Genomic DNA, 17,503 nt, shown 5'->3' with positions numbered 1-17,503 from the left:
ACCCCCACCCCACCCCCACATTGTCTGGTGAGCTGTGGTCACGCTGTTTACATTTTACAATCATAGAGACGGGTTTGGTGACGGCTATTAGGGGCAGATAATTTAGTTTGAAACGATTTTAAACTTAGAAGAGGTAACTAAGAGGAGGCTGCTTTCACGTGGGGGGGGGGGGGGGAGGGGGTTTAGTGTTTTTAAGCAAATATTTTCAGTGGCAGCATTGGTACTGTCGATTTCACAAATTATAAATTACTGAAAAGTAGAAAAAACAACAACTAAATAGCGGCGTATGATACGCAGCGGATCGGCTCGTACAATGAATTTAACCAACTATAGAATACACCTGTTTCGGCTAAAATGAATGTTATTCTTCAAACTAGTAATGTGAAAGATGTCTTTTTCACATTTTCGACTTATAAGCAATACAGTAAACTCTAACACCGTCCATAAGCATACATGGAGTGGCTTAGGCAAGGAGGGGTTTAATAGTGATTTAATAATGTTACTTTCTTAACCCTCTACTGGACATCATGTTTGGTACCTTGTCCCCGGCATGTGGATGGATTTGGATTACACCCAAGTTTTACTTCATAGTAAATGGCTTCAGTTTTAATTATAGGAGTTGGTAGCATCATTGACACAGTTGAAGGTATTCAGAACAAGGTGGCCAGGAGAAATCGCATTAATTAGTATAAAATTTACCATTACTAACAATAGGCTCTACTAAATTGTTTAATGTTGCTGGATATTAAGCCTGGTAGGTATTTATGTTTATTAATTTGTAAAGAAACAAAAAAAAAAAAGATTCCCAAACAAAGTTTTATTTTTCAGAAATAAAGAAAATGATACAAATCAATAAAGAACAGTTTTCAAAAGAATTTGTATGAAAGTAATTATTATAAAACTAGCCGTCCCGGCCAGGCCCTGCTCTGGCTTCTGTGAAAAACCTTTCTGTTAAGGACCATTACCTGTGTGTTTAGTAATTATCTTATACCCGGCATTGCCCACCCTAACCACAACCAACCAAAAAAAAAAAAACAAAAAAAACGCAAACATAACCCAAACACAATTACAAATACAAACGAAAACAAAAACCTAACAACAAACCCAACCACAACCACAAACGCCAATACAAACACAAAGAAAAAACAAACACAAAAGCAAACGAAAACAAACCAAACGCAAACTAAACAACAACAAAACACAAACACAAACACAACACAACACAATATAATACAACACAAACACAACACAACACAAACACAACACGAACACAACACAATCCGAACGGCTAGAATTATATCAAATGGTATATCTTCTTGTAGTTATATCTTCTTGTAGGTTGGTGCATGTGTCTATAAAAGAGCTTTCTGTTGAGACCGACAAAAACGAATTCCCCTTCATGCGCTAAAAAGGACAGACAAAACGAATGCGCAAAAAAGACAAAAATAATAACCTGAGTGAATTCCTGTTCCCGAACAAAGATGTCTTTTGTTACTTCACCTGTCTTTGATTAAAAATAATAATAAGAAAACAGTACGTTCTGTGTATGGAATAAATAAAAGGCAGTATTAAAAATACCAACGACATTGCACTTAATCAATCCCCGCTTATTTTTTTTTCCTAGCACCAAAACAAATTAATAATAGTAAATTCTTTTCCCCCCGATTTAATGTTTTTTTAAAGGGTAAGTAGATGTTTTTCCTAATCAGGGGACGTAATGAGCGCTAAATGACTAATGCAAATACATTTTAGAAACAATTAGAAATTTTATAAACGCTGATACAATTTGTTTTTTAATTTTATATAATGTTCGTAATTGAAAATTCTTATTCTAAGTATGTAAAATGAAAATAGTTTTTTAAAACTTTCAATATTAATTTTTTAACTCATAAATTTAGAACATGAGTACTTTAATAATCTAACACTTGAATCCATGGAAGTATCGTTTTTTCTTATCTTCCTTTTTAATCCTCGATTACAAAGAAACATTCAGAATTGAACTTTATGTACCATAATAACACAATATATATATATATATATATATATATATATATATATATATATATATATATACCATAATAACATTAGCCACAAAACCTTAATACAAAATAAATTAAATGGAGGTTTAGGGCTACACGACATTCAAACTAAAATAAACACCTTCCGATTAAAACACCTGGATAGAATAAGGATAGAACCACAGTATCATCCATTAGCACAATACTACATTGGGTTAAACATAAAGAGCATTTTAAAATTAAACATCATAACACCACACTATGATGGAAATGACAAAGGCAGCTTTTATAAAGAAACGCTAGCAACATTCCAAGGAAACAAAAGCATTATTGGGGAAGACACAAAAAAAATATACGACATCCTAATCAAACAACAAGCGACACCCTTATTCACGAGAATTAGTTGGGCCAGGGAACACAATATAATAGACATTAAAGATACATTTAGAAACCTACATAATAAACGCATTACACCAAAAGAAAGGGAAGTAGCATACAGACTGATTTTTAATACAACTCCAGTTTCACGAAATACAAAGTCAAATCAAAATGTTAAAATAACATGTCAAACGTGTAAACAAAATATACAAGAAACTGAGAAACACATTTATTTAGATTGTATATTAGTACAGAAAGCAAAGCAAACACTTGCGAAAATATTAAACACCACCAATCAAACAGCCACAACAAATAAAGCAATCACACTTAATTTAATTAACACGACTAGACAAAGAACAGAAGACGAAAACAGACTAGTAGCAACGGCTATTTATAGATCGACTATATGGCAAATTAGGAATAAAGTCAGATATTTTTTCACAAAATACACGGACATCGAGTTAAAAGAAATATTTCAAGCAAAGCTAAAACATAGACTGGGAACTCTCACTTAAATGAGAAAAAAAGAAATATACAGGAAAGAAATAAAGTATTAATTTTAATTTAGACAGTCTCAAGCCAAACATCACTCGATCAGCCCCCAAGTAAATTAACATTAGAACAGTCTTCTGTTTCCCGGGTTTTAAAATGCACAACCTGAATGGTAGAGAGAGATACCCACCTCAACTCCCCCCCCCAACACACACACACACTCCCCCCCCCCTCCCCCCCCCCCCACTCAACCGGACTGGCGGACATGTCAAGGTAGCGTGCCCTCATTGCCAAGGGTCAATTTTATGTCATGGAAAGTTTTGGAATGATAGATCAGTATGTGATTACAGAGACACTTCTTCCATGGTCGTTTCTATTTCTGTCCATGGGTGGCTACAGTGTGAACTTTTGACTCCGCAGCACACTAAACTAAGCAGTGAAGAGAAACCTAGTTTGCACACCTTATTTTAATCTAGTTCTTATGCCATTTTATTTTTTCACTTTGATTATTATATATGCAATTGATGTTCATTGTTCATGTCTTTGATGCTGTGTAAAATCTATCAAATGTATTATTATTACTGATTTAAATGTTTAAAACAATTGAATTAATAAAAATTAAAATTAAAAAAATCTTCCCCCTCCTCTCTCCCCCTCTATCCACTTTACCCTCAGACATGATAACCCCACAATCCCTTTAACTGTTCCAACGACCCCACCACCCACCGCAACATCAATATCCAGAACTTATTTAAAGTTCTAAATCTTGTCTCTTTCCCCTCATCTTTCACACTGCAACCTTTTGAAAACTCAATGCGACCACTACAACACCCTTTCAACTAGTCAACTTAAGTTGTTTCCCTACATAGAAAATGCTTCACTGTCCCATTGACCCTCTCTGAAAAATTTCCTTTCCTCTCCCCACCCAGACTTCTGACACTTTCATTTGACCTTCACCCCTTTTACTGTCATCCTTTGCAATTTTTTTATAATCAAATACATGACATCATGTAAATATTCATTACGTACATTTGCAAAACCTTTCGTTTTCATTTGGTGTTCAAAATTATGTTAAAAAATTTGATGTTGATGTACTTGTTTTAATTGCAAATAAAAGTAATTAATATATATATATATATATATATATATATATATATATATATATATATATATATATATATATATATATATATATATATATATACCATAATATTTTCATTTTTCACTCACTCAAAATCCTCCTTTTAAAAAGCAGAATTAAAGATACAAAGACCTGACGTTATCTTAACAATTTATTTTTTTGACATGGCAGATGATAGAGAAATTCTAAGAGAATTGTGGGAAGGAAAAATACCAGTTTGTTTTCAACTTGCCCAAGAGGAAGTTTACACATTTGGTCAGCCTGACCCTTTTTTTCTATTGGTGCCCAGACTGAGCTACTTCCCATTGGTGACAGACAAAGTCTTGAGGTACATGGTCATGTACATCGAACCTGACAGCCACGGAGAAATGTGGCTGGAGTATGATGGCCAACCTTTGAAATGGCACTATCCAATTGGTTTATTAATTGATTTGTATGGTAATCAAAATGAGTTACCATGGAAACTTACTGTACACTTTAAGAATTTCCCTGAGGAAGAGTTACTGCACTGTCTGGGTAAAGAAGCTGTGGAGTCTCACTTATGTCTGTTGTCAAAGAAGCTGATGCACTCAAGCACAGAGGGCAGGCTATAAATAGCATGCAGAAGAAAGATCATAAAGCCTTGTGGACAGGATTGATGAATGATAAATTTGATCAGTTTTGGTCTGTCAACAAGAAACTAATGGAGAACAGTGGAGAAGAGGATTTCAAATCTGTCCCTTTTAGAATATACCAGGTGGACAAGATCCCTATACAAAAGCTATTTAAACCTGTAGATGACAACGGTGAATTCCTGACTCTCAATAGTTTATTGAAGTCTGCCTTGCCTGACTTGGTTGAATCAGGGGAATTTTCCAACTATCGTGTGATAACTCAAGGCATTGACCCCCCCCCCCCTGGAGACACCTGTGTCATGGATGAGTGAACACCTGAGTTACCCTGACAACTTTCTCCATATGATTTTAGTTTCAAGGACAGAAATTGAGAGCTAGTAATGTTTCGATGTAGTGTGTGACAGATTGTGTTTTAATGAATGAGAGAATTTAGAAAAATACTGGTGGGTGTATGAAACATTGATGAACATTTGTTATATGAAACATGAACATTTTATTTCCTTCAAATCAATGTAACTACTTTAGTCTGTATCATAATAAACCAAAGTTTATACTTGCAATGTTAAATATATATATATATATATATATATATATATATATATATATATATATATATATATATATATATATATATATATATATATATATATATATATAATATCAGACAGCAATTAACGTACTGCATTTGTAAGTAGAGTTTAGTCCCACATTGTTATTGCTTAATTTCCAATCAATCAAGAAGATAGACGTCATAGAAGTAAAATAATTTCTCTTCAAAACAAGATGGACGTTTATGATTGTTCCACCAGACTGGCCAGTGAATGGAGATCGCCAAATTAGTTTGTTCTAGTAGTTTAATGACAATGCAATTTTAAAATTAACGATGATTGAATATTTTGTTCAAGTAATTTAAGGTCAATATATATTCAAACTTAACAATGATTGAATATTTTGTTCAAGTAATTTAAGGTCAATATATTTTCAAACTTAACGATGATGGAATAGTTTTTCTAGTAATTTAATGTCAATAAAATTTTAAACTTAACGATGATAGAATATTTTATTCTAGTTGTTTAATGTCAATATATTTTTAAACTTAACGTTGATGGAGCATTTTATTTGTTCACTAAAACCCATGCCAATAACAATTAAAAAAAAAAAAGTAAAGCGTTCCAGTTTTTATTAACGTAATAGAATATGTTCTTATTTTTTAAAGATCCTAGCTGTTAAAAAAGTAATTTCAAATAGAAAGGTTTTAGTACCATGGTTAAAAATAATTACACCACACCTGTGGCACAAGACTGTAAAATTATTGATTCTGCAATATTACATTAAAATATTAATTAGTTCACATGACAATGAAATTGGCATTTTTTTTACGCCCATTGGTATAACGTATACGCCAGACATTGAAATCGATTCGAAATAATTATTAGCCATTATTAATATATATATATATATATATATATATATATATATATATATATATATATATATATATATATATATATATATATATATATATATATATATATATATATATTCTGGTGGCTCAGAAATTGTTTTTGCGTGGTGGCCCTTTTTTCTAGTTCGGCCACTGGATAGTTCGTAGTGATTTTTTCTCATTGCCAACGGACGAGCATACAGTTGATTTAGAACACCATGTTCCGTTCCTAGCTTGTAGAAAGCGACCTCAAAGCTCATGACTACTGCAATGACGCCTCAGGCATCACCGCGACCTCTGTCAACATCTGGTATACGGATGCGAACATTATCTCCCACTTCAGCTTGTTTAAAATTTGTATCTGATTTTGTGAGCATCTTTGCACATTGAGTTTGCAAGCTGGTATGAGCTGCTAACCTGTTGTCTATGATTTCCTGTTTATTGTGACATAATCTGCAAGTGATGTTTTCTCCCTACCCTTCGTCTGATTCATTGGCTATTCCGCATATTGCATGGATATAGTTGCGACAGGATCCACAAGAATGGGCTGCACTACAATATTATTTACAAACTACACAGAATCTGTTGGCCATATTTTCGTCACGCAACTGGTCAGGACGTTCCGCCATGGCAGCAAATGTGTTAGCCGAGGATGTCGTTGCATTTATGGCAACCTCCACTTCTTGTTCAATGTTCTCAAGATTTTCCCTAGTAACTAAATTGTTGAGAGCCTCTCTTGGTAGATTTGAAGTGTTAAGTGTCCAAACAAGGCTTCGTATGGCGATTGTTGGATCGCTTGATGAAGAGAACGGTGTTTCATAAATTGAATAAATTTGAGACTCACAGCCCAATGAGCTAATTCATTTGTCGGCATCCATGTCATCAGCATATTTTGAAAATCTTGGTTGGCACGTTCTTCTGAACCTTGGCTTTGGCTATGCCTTGGTTTTCTTTGAACTAGTTTAAGTTCAGAATATTTTGGCAGTCATCTGGTATGCCTGTCTCTTGGTCTGACGGCCCTCTTAGTCCATGTCGCATTGCATACAAATAAGCGCTAAACAATACGTTACTCACAATGAAATGCACCCAGAATAATGAAAATGCGATCACAACTTAGTCTAGATAGGACATTAGCCAGGACATCCCGGCCAGTGCGCGCATTGGCCGGCCAATGTACGAAATACGCTCTTAATGCTAAGCTCTTCGGGTTTTGTCCAAGAGAGCCGGCCAATGCGCACATTTGCCGGCCAATGCACGCTTTGGGCTTTGACGGTAACATATACATAAAAGACTGAATAATAAGGCTATTAGTATTTTTGGTAGCAAAAACGGATCACCTATTTAGTAATAATAATCAATGTAAGTAGGCTGAATTCACGAAGTAGAAATAATTACTATGCACGTGATTCAAGAGAGTGTGACGTAATAAATTTCGACTTAAAAACGTGCCCAATGGTACCGATACGACCCTCTGGATGTACCCAATACACAACGACTGATAGCAGTAGGATAAATGTACCTATGCGCCTATGCTATGCGCTAAATCAGTATGTCGCGAAAACGTGACTGTGAGCGTTAAGGGGTTAAATAAACGATCAGGGTTGTGGTATAAATAGAGAGGAAACTCCAGGACCTCAGTATAACAGCTACCTATTCTACTTGAGACGTAAAAGAGCTAGACCATTCAGGTAAGATTTTTAAAAATCTACTGATGGCTTGTTAAACTTGATTTTTTTTAAAAAACATCAACATTTTCGAAAACAAATAACTGAGAGAGTACGAAAGATTTTCAGATATCATCAATTATCAGTTATAATTTTGATAATTTTTTTCTAGAAAATTTAGAAGTTAAAGTTTTAAAAATTCCAAATCTTGCAGACATCAACAACGAAAGTTGTACTCATCCTGTTGCTACTCTCCGTGTGCGGTGCCAATCAGGCATCGGCCCAAAGGCCTACACCTACCTGCAACCGCTTCGGAATGGTGAGTATGTTAGTACTACACTTGTAGAAAGTCGAGAATATGTTTTAGTACTCTTTATATAAAAAAAAAACGTGTATATCCTTTAGTACTACTCTTTATGTAAAAAAATGTGTATATACCGTTCAGTAAGTCAGACGATCTCTACTTCAACTGTCTTGTTCTAAAAGGGTCATTTTTACATTTAAAATACCACCCACCTTTACGCTAATATCCTTTACACAACACCCTTGAAAATTAAAGAACTTAAATTCAACTCCATTATTTTTCTGAATAAAAATATTTTTTTTTATCCTTTTACTTACGAAACGTTCCTTCATTCTGTTCATTTTATCCTCAGACGTATAATGTAGGCGATGTAGTTCCCTACGCCCCTTTCTTTAAATGCACTTGTCAATATCATTGGCGATTACATTTATCATGTGTTCAGTGTTCAACCTATAACTGTGATTAGTGGATGAGTTACCTGCTACTGATGAGTTATAAAAGTATGCCTAATAAAGGATTTATATACCCTATATCAGTTTTGTTTGTTTCATAAAGGAGAAATCCACCTTAGATTTGTTTTATATGTTTGTCTGATAAAGGGAAAATCTACTCTATATCTTTTTTATATCTTTGTCTAATAAAGGAGTTATCTACTTTATATCTGTTTAATATCTTTGTCTTAAAAAAGGAGTTATATACCTTAGATGTGTGTATGTAATGAGGCGAGCTATCTAACCCATAAGTGTTAAAAATGTATTTTATAGATGTGATATATACATTTAAAACACTTATGGTAATTACATTTTTTTATTTCAATTAGTACAAAAGTGTGCTAGTTATTTTATTTTAAAAATGTAACGTATGCTAAAAAAGCGCCGCCATCCTCAATTTGTAAACGTTGATTGCGCATTTAACACTCTGTACCCTGAAATAGTTTTCGTTTCGATGTCACACAATTGATTTCTGTAAAGCGTATAATCGATTTCTCTTTCTTAAATTTAGATTATGTTTAATTAATAACGCTGCTCAAAATGAGCTTTTTAATTTGTTCCACCCCGTTGGCGCCCTACCCCTAGGCCCCGCGCCAGGGGCGGTCGCCCACCCGCCCTGCCCTCGTTACGTCTATTCTTAGAACTTCTGACTGTAGTTTGATGATGTAGTTGAAGTTAAAGGCAATGTCCACTGCGCCAGGTGACTTGTTAATGTTCTCTCTCTCTCTCTACCTCCCTCTCTCTCTTTATCTCTCTTTCTCTCTCTATTCTCATTACCGGCTCAAGCTTTTTCTCAGTCGCCAAACAGACTGTTTCTCTCGGACTTTTTCCCCCGTGGGGGGGGGGGGGGAACTAGAGAGAGAAGGGGGGATGCGGACACTGGTAAAATGTTCACTTTCTATATAAATTATATTTCGTTCGGGGTGGGGGTCGGGGGCGATAGACGTTCTTCAGGGCGCCCCCCCCCTCCTTTACCTGAAGAGATGCCTGAACATCTTACATTTTCTCATCCACCTGGATGGGACCTGAGGGCGCGGGACGGTCTTTGGTCTCTGGCTCATACTTTTTTTTTTGTAGGCGTGCTTGTTAGTGTTAAGCTTGAGCACAGGCGTAGCGATGGGAGGTCGAGTGGGGCGGCCAACCCCGGGCGCCAAAACGGGGTAGGAAAAAACAAATTCTCATTTCGAGCTGCATTACTGAATTTGTACTTAGCTAAGATTAAGTCTGCATGGTTTAACAGACTGATATAAATGTTTTCTGCATTAATAGTGTGAAAAAAAATAAAACATTATTACAGGATAATGGTCTGTAAGAAGGTGCCATCAATGTTTCTTAAATGGGGGGGGGGGGTGTGGGGTGTGGGGTCGCGCTTGTTCCAACGTGAATAGCTATATATAAATTGGGGGAGGTGTGTTGGGGGAGGGGAAGCAAAACTGATAGTTCGTCCCAAGTGCCGAATTGGGTCGATACGCCTATGAACTGGAGTACTTGTTAGAACTGAAGTTGCATCTGCCAGTAATTATATTTTTTAGTGCTTAAATGTTACAATTTTTTGTAGGTTTTCCTGAAAGTGGATAAATATTTTAAAAGAATATAAACTCGACATTATTTATTCAAAATCAAGCATTTCAAAGTAAATTATTTAAAAGATTAGCTTTATTGCGTTTAATTGACTTAATTAAAAATAAACCGGAAGTGATCTCCCCTAAACTTTCTCGAATATTCTAATATATCACTATGGGGGGTGGCAACTCGGGACATAGACAATATTTTAAATCCATTTTAAATACTTAAACTTTTTTTAAAAATAGAATAAAATCTCGTAGAAAAAAAAATTTCAACCAAGTGAACGCCAAATAAAATGTGCATAATAGTGCAGAATATTATTAGTACTTTATAAATTTACATGCGTTTTTTTGAGAAATCGTAAATAGGGTAAATTACTACTTCCGGTAAACGGAAATTACTCCTAATTTGATAGAAGGTAAAAAAATTAGATCTTTTACTTACAATTGAAATTTCATTTATCTATCTAAAATAGTATTCAAGTTATAGGCTTTTGAAAAATTCAAAGTAGAAAAAGTACCACTTCTGGTTATCGGAAATTGCTCAAAAATTAATACGTATCTACGATTTTGATAAAATACTTATATATGAAATGTCATCAACCTAGGTATAACGGTACTTAAGTTATCATGTTTACAGACACACATACATACACACACGGACATACGTACAAGATTGCAAAACTATGTTTTTTTCGACTCAGGGAGGTGTAAAACGTTGATATTTGTAAAAATCTCGATTTTCTTTTTTTGCACGTATACAAGACTTTCTCTATACTTCGTATATACGAGAAAGTAAAAAATTCAATATTGTATCTCGATGTGCTAGCTTGTTTTGCATATATACATATATATATATATATATATATATATATATATATATATATATATATATATATATATATATATATATATATATATATATATATATATATATAGCTAAGCTGTAATTAAATTAATCTTCAAAACAAGGTTTTAACCAATTACTTCAACGTCGAAATTTATTTAGACGAAAACTCGAACGTCAAATTAACGTATCTCATCGAAGATGTATAAAACAATGTTTACTTTCGAAAAATAAGCCAAAGGACGGAACACAAAACTAGTAATTTTCTTTTCTTTTACTTTCTCGTATATACGAATTATAGAGAAAGTCTTGTAATCGTGCAAAAAAATGTTTTTCCGACTCAGGGAAGTGTAAAACGTCGAGATTTGTAAAAATCTCGATTTTATTTCTTTGCACGAAGGCTAAATTTTGTTGGTGTCATTAAAATTAATAGAACTTTTAAAAGGTCACATGTGACGTCAGTATATGAAGGGATAGTGTGGTCAGACCCATAATCAGCCGAAATCGGTGTTTTTAAAAAAATAAAAAACGTCTTTTTGAATGTGGGGTTCGGTTATTTCGTGATGATAAGTCACCGACGTGATGTCATTTATAAATGACCCCCGAAACACAGTCATCCAAAGTATGACGGGTAAGTCTAGTATATATATATAACATGAGGAGGTTGAGGCAAACACATTTTGCAGTGGGGGAGGGGGGCTTTTTTTCTATTTTTGCAACTGATCAGTTTGTCCTTGTACTTGTGTAGAATTGTGCTGATGAATAATTGTTGTAATGTACTGATAAATAAACGTACAGTATTCTGTGTAAAATGTACTTTTTCTAAAACAAACGAAGTATTCTAGATGAGTTAAACCACCACAGTATGTAATAGTCGTTTCTTTTAACGGATTATGCTAATAAAATTGTAAAGTTTTTACTACGTAGTAATTTCAGCTCCCGTTTTATTTTAGGAAAATGTTTTCTGCACGTTATAGTGTACATCCAGTGACCACTTAGATAACATTTTCAACTGTGCTGGGATATCATGGTTAGTCAGCAATACTACCTCCCCCCCCCCCCCCCCCCCATTCCACCCTAACAACTTAAGTCGATTGTTTTGGGCTGCCCTAGACACGTATTTTGAAAACTAAAAGATCGATGAAAACACAATTTTGCTTGATTAACTCTTATAAATCAGCTGTCACAAATTTAATGAAACCAACTCAAACGTTTTTGAATATCACTGCTGGCAATACTAGTTTTTCCTTAAACCAAAATCGTTTAAAATCAGCTGTAAATGCTTAAAACTACAGATATACGGCAGCTGTTATAATTTGTTAATACAAATATTTCTGTTAAACCAGTGTGTGTATAAGTAACATCTGGAATTGTGTTGAAATAAATGAGTACATCTTGTAAACAAACGATAAAATCAATACATACAAAGGTTCTAACATTTTCAACATTCTATTTTCCATGCATTTATTTTACATATTTTTTAATCATGTGCTAAACATTTAAACCATTAAATCAGCATATGTCATTCAAACTCGGGATCTACTTAGTATGGGTTTCCAATCACAAATAAATATTGTTCAAGGCGTGTCAGTCATTAAATCTCTGGACAGAAAATGTAGAGTTATATAAAACACAATTTAAATGTTGGTGAGAATGTAGGACAGGTGCGGTGAACAGGGGTGGAACTACAGTGCCGCCAGACCCCGCAATGCGGGAAGGGGGGGGGGGGGGTTGGAGGGGGCAGGCCGTTTAGGGGCCCAAAGTCGACCATAAACAATATTATTTTTAAAATTTGAATTTTATCTTCATGCATTTTTGCCTTTACATTTGGTTTGTATAAGAAAAATACAGTAGCTGCGGTACGATTATCTTTATTTTACAGTCAATATACCACGTTCTTCCGCAATAATTAAAATCCATTACACAAACTGCACTATAAAATATTTGTCAAAACTTTAAATATTAATAAATTCTGTGACGTGTTGCTCCACTTTGATAGCCAAATAGAGGACACGTAACTGTTTGACCGATCCTCCAAAGTGTAATGAGGCGGATGGGGCAGGGGATGGGGACCAAATACGAGGCTCGAACATTTTCCTCAAATTTATTTATATATTAAAAAAAGTTATTTGTAGCTGTATTTTTTTTAACCATCGTAAGGCCGAGTTCTATTTCCCTACAATCAAACACGCTGTCGCCGGCAAAATTCTTTAAACAAAAAAAAAGTCCAAGCTAGAGAAGCCGCTAAATTTGAAGTGGGCTTTTGTGATGGGCGGTTCTTCTTTGCGGCATTGGTAAGGGACCCGAAATCCGTTGTACCTTTTTTTTAATGTTAATATGTGTTTGTGATATTGGTAGAATTTTTATCCTGTACTATCCTGTATTCTACAAATAATAAAAAAAGCATAAAAAATACTAGAAACTTTGGTTTTATAGGTTTACTTGTTTTTAATTTTACATGATATGCCATTGTAAATTTTTAGGGCCTATATTTTGAATGATCTCCCCCGAGTAAGTTTTATAATTGGCGATGCTGACGTACATAGGCGCTTTGTTGTCTCTTTCAAGTTTTTTCCCGAGCCGACCCCCATCCCATCCCTCTTTCTTAGCCCTCAAGTATCGAGTAGATCAATGTATCGTTTTTGAACTACTTCCTAGCCGTACATTCACCACTTCAGTACATTTTGTCAGACACTAGACAGCACTAGTCAACAGATATTAATTTACTTGCATGGTATTAGGCATATCTAATTCACAAAACAGGGAAGGTAAGATTAATTTTTGTATAACTATTTAGAAATTAATTAGAAAGTTTAGAATTAATTGAACATTATTAATAGTCAATTACTATATATCAATGACGTCATTGGGGAGAGGGGGGGGGGTGAGGGTCTGGCTTTTTGTAAGTTGTTAAAAACGTGACGTCATTTATGGATCCCCCCCCCCCCCTCCTAAATCAGGAGGTTATCCGACGCGTGAGCTGACCACATACAGTTGGACATGTGAAAAACATGTTTCTGTCTTTTATGCATAATTACATCATTCATCCGATCGCCATGAAAACTTGGGAAGCTGTTGAGTACAGCCCCGCAAAAGTTTCTGTCATAGGCCTAACATTTGTTTACATATTGGAGTGGGGACTCCTAACGGAAATATGTGATTTAGCGCCCCGTGATCCTGCATAAGCGGATGGGGTTACTAATTGAATCCACCGGCGGCAGTGTCATCCTGAGCGCATCACATATGATCAGGTTAGCCCCAAAAGACAGGCGTCTAAAAGTTCACACAACACAAGGGATAAATCTAGCTACTACATTCGATGACTAAATCTAATCAAGTGTAGCACCAGTGTTTCTTCCAGACTCTTTTCGGGGGGAGAGGGGGAGGGGGGGGGAGGGGCGAGCATTTAATATTTTCAACTAAGATCCAAGAAATGAACTGCCGACATTGTTCTCATTTAAATAAACTTCTGGAAAACAGGGCACACCTCTATATATACACGATTGGTAACGTTTTGATGAAAACCTCATAAAAATCGGCGTCAGTTTGGTGTGTTTGAGAAGATTTAAGGAGTCTGTGCTTCTCACTTGGAAAACTGAATGGGGCCAGCTAACGTGTTGGAAAACCTGTTTTATTCGTGTACCTGGTACACTGTACAAGATGGAAAAAAAACCTCGAGTAAATAAAAATAGATTTAGAGCGTCCCTTGTTTTCCACATATATATATATATATATATATATATATATATATATATATATATATATATATATATATATATATATATATATATATATATATATATATATATATATATATATATATATATATAGGGGCACAAAAAAATCGGCGGGGGGGGGGGGGGGGCTTTTTTTCTAGTCCCGCCACTGGGTGAACAGCGGGTAAGACTAAAGGAACTGTGGATCACTTTATTGTAATTTAATAAATCAAATACATGTATATATAATTAGGTAAATACTAAACAAATCAAGTACTTTACTGTAAAATCTATACCTTCAAAATGATACTGAACAGTATAATTTTCATTAGTGCCCAAGACACATGGGGCAGATGAGGTAGAGATCAAGGCATGTAAAAGAACAGTATACTCATCACTACGGCCTTTGTTTCCTTAACGTTTGGTGGACGTTCCACTGACTTGAATATGGATACGAACTTGAGACTCTGGTGTTAGCAGTCTGACTCTCTACCGCTAGGCCACGCGGTCCCATCCCGCAATTATCTGCGAGCTTTTAAAATAAAATACTTAAAAAAAACTTAAAAAAAAAACCACGTTTTTCTTGTGGACTAAAAAGTAGAAAATAAATTTTTCTTCCGACCCTAGGGGATCTACCAATGACTGCTCGTAGATTTTGTGCTTCCTCGAGCTGTGCAGGTTCTTGTGATGACTGTTCATACATTTGATGACAAAAAACGTGGGTACGTTCACCATCAAATTTCCAAAATTCGTGTGTTGTGTGTTTTTCGCTTTAATCATAAATCTGCCCGACTCACGTTTTTTGTCATCAAATGTATGAACAGTCATCACAGTCATCAGAAGTGGGCTAATTTTCGTTGTCAATTTTAACAACAAACAAACGTGTTAAAAAAAAATTCGCCCCCCCCCCCCTTCCCGGCTATACCGTTCTCTATTCCTAGCAATCAATGCACGACTCCGGGTGATCCTTCTAAAGCCAAGCTAATGCTGGCTAATAGTGTGTTTCATCTAATCTTTTGTTTATGCAAATACCAGTAAAGAGGCTTGTTAGCGATTAAAGGATTAACCGAAACAATAGTTTTAAAGAAAATAAATAGCATCTAATTAAACAAATGTAATGATTTGGTGGGCAAGAACAATAATTTAATGATATAATAAATTGATTCAACTTAGTTAAGGATTATCTTAACCAAATCTGGAATAGAAATTACTGTTTGATTAATTTAGTTCTATGATTTGTGACGAGTTTAAAATGTAAATTTCTCTTTTTTAATTTGCTTCTAAATGGTGTATTACTAATAGTAATTAGTTGGTATTTTGTTCTAGGATTTGTACCAACACTAACCGTATGGAAGAGACATTACTATTGTTCGAGAACCAGATTTTAAAATACACAAAATAAATAGTTGTACAACTTTTAAAAAACTAAATTAAATTGATAAAAAATATTTAAACTAATTGTTGTACTCCATCAATCTATAAGGGTATTGAATTATTATATTTCAGGATAAAGCATTGTTTTTTATAACAATTTTTTTACAGGCGAACAGTTGTCAGTTTGATGCCAGAAACATTTGAGTACGTATACATAACACAAGACTGGTTTCCTTTTCTGACAACTGCTTTTGTATAGAGAGCAAATATAAAGTTAGTCGTTTTCTAAATGGGCTGCTTTAACTTTTTGTTCAAACCAAAACTTCTAAAACTGGAATATCATTTCTCGAAATGACAAGATATAATGTAAAAACAAAGTAAACTACACTTTTGTCAGATTACGCAAAGAGAAAACAAGTGAATTATTATTTTGTAAAGTTTGGAAATGCCAGTTTCGTTTGCTTGGAATAAGTATTGTACATTAAATGATAGTTTAATTTTAACTGGGAGTGAAGATCACATATGTATGTATTAAAATAGATATATCGCCTCAAAACTTCAGTGTTAAGTATGTGGGTCAAAGTCTAAGAGGTGAGTGAACGAAGATCTGAGTCATGTGTCAACATGACCTAGTCTTTTTACAAATGAATTCATTAGGTTTTGAGTCACGGTAACCTAGTTATATGTGTTTCTTTATTTTCTACGTGGAGAGGGTGGGCGGCACTTGAAACTTTTTTTTGGGGGGGGGGGGGGACGACAAATTTTTTAGGCGTCCCCCTTGAACTGACAGGTAAACAATCGACATGATATTAGGAATAATAATAAATGTATTTGTTGACCATAGCAAGATGACCAGACCTGTCTCTATCCTTAAATTGAAGAATTAAAAGCAGCATTAGGAGTCGGTGTGTCGCGTCGGTAAAGCTTATCGTTGCTTATCGTTAGCTGGGGACAGCCACTCTTCTAGGAGAGACAACTCCATAATCAAACAACTTTTGTCTTGTAGTATGTTGTTGGTTTGAAAAAGGCAAGCAAATCCAAAAAGAAAAGCAGGCTGAAATCGGAGTCAATGGCCTCAATGGCGCATTAACAGTTGACAAGTATACTTAATTTATTGTTTTGGAGGGGATTTCTTCCACCACTTAAATTAAGAACGAAGAAGAAGGAAGAAAAAGAAAGCAGCATTGAGGATTCTAAAGCTCTTATCACAAACACATGATATTTAAACAAGCAATTCTAAAATTACTGAGCTCAAATGCTAAACAGTTGCACAATTGTTTCTGTGATCGAATGTCTTTGTGTGCTGTCTCTTTTGTGATAAGGATATGTAAAAATTTAGCTAAATGTTTACTATTGTATTGAATAGCCTACCAGCGAATGAAATTTGAACAATTTGTTTTCGCTGATATTATTTGGCACAAGAATTTTATTTTATTCCACCGTACTTTGAACATA

The 17,503-nt window shown here is 34.7% G+C and overlaps 1 long non-coding RNA gene and 1 pseudogene across 1 annotated transcript; both read left to right on the top strand.

Annotated features, from left to right (window-relative positions):
• Positions 1-4,097: 4,097 nt before the first annotated feature.
• On the top strand, positions 4,098-5,174 carry LOC131942739 (autophagy protein 5-like; annotated as a pseudogene).
• A 2,540-nt stretch (positions 5,175-7,714) lies between these two features.
• LOC131942737 (uncharacterized) lies at positions 7,715-8,585 on the top strand. Its single transcript, XR_009386806.1, has 3 exons — positions 7,715-7,775; positions 7,966-8,070; positions 8,408-8,585. It is a non-coding gene; the product is annotated as an uncharacterized LOC131942737 (long non-coding RNA).
• The last annotated feature ends 8,918 nt before the right edge of the window (positions 8,586-17,503 follow it).

This window comes from Physella acuta, unplaced genomic scaffold (assembly GCF_028476545.2).
Source record: "Physella acuta isolate Inbredline_101_S28 unplaced genomic scaffold, ASM2847654v3 ptg000422l, whole genome shotgun sequence".
In the NCBI taxonomy this organism is placed as follows: Eukaryota; Metazoa; Mollusca; class Gastropoda; family Physidae; genus Physella; species Physella acuta.
The sequence above is the reverse complement of the archived record's forward strand: the minus strand, read 5'-3'. Positions and strand labels throughout refer to the sequence as shown.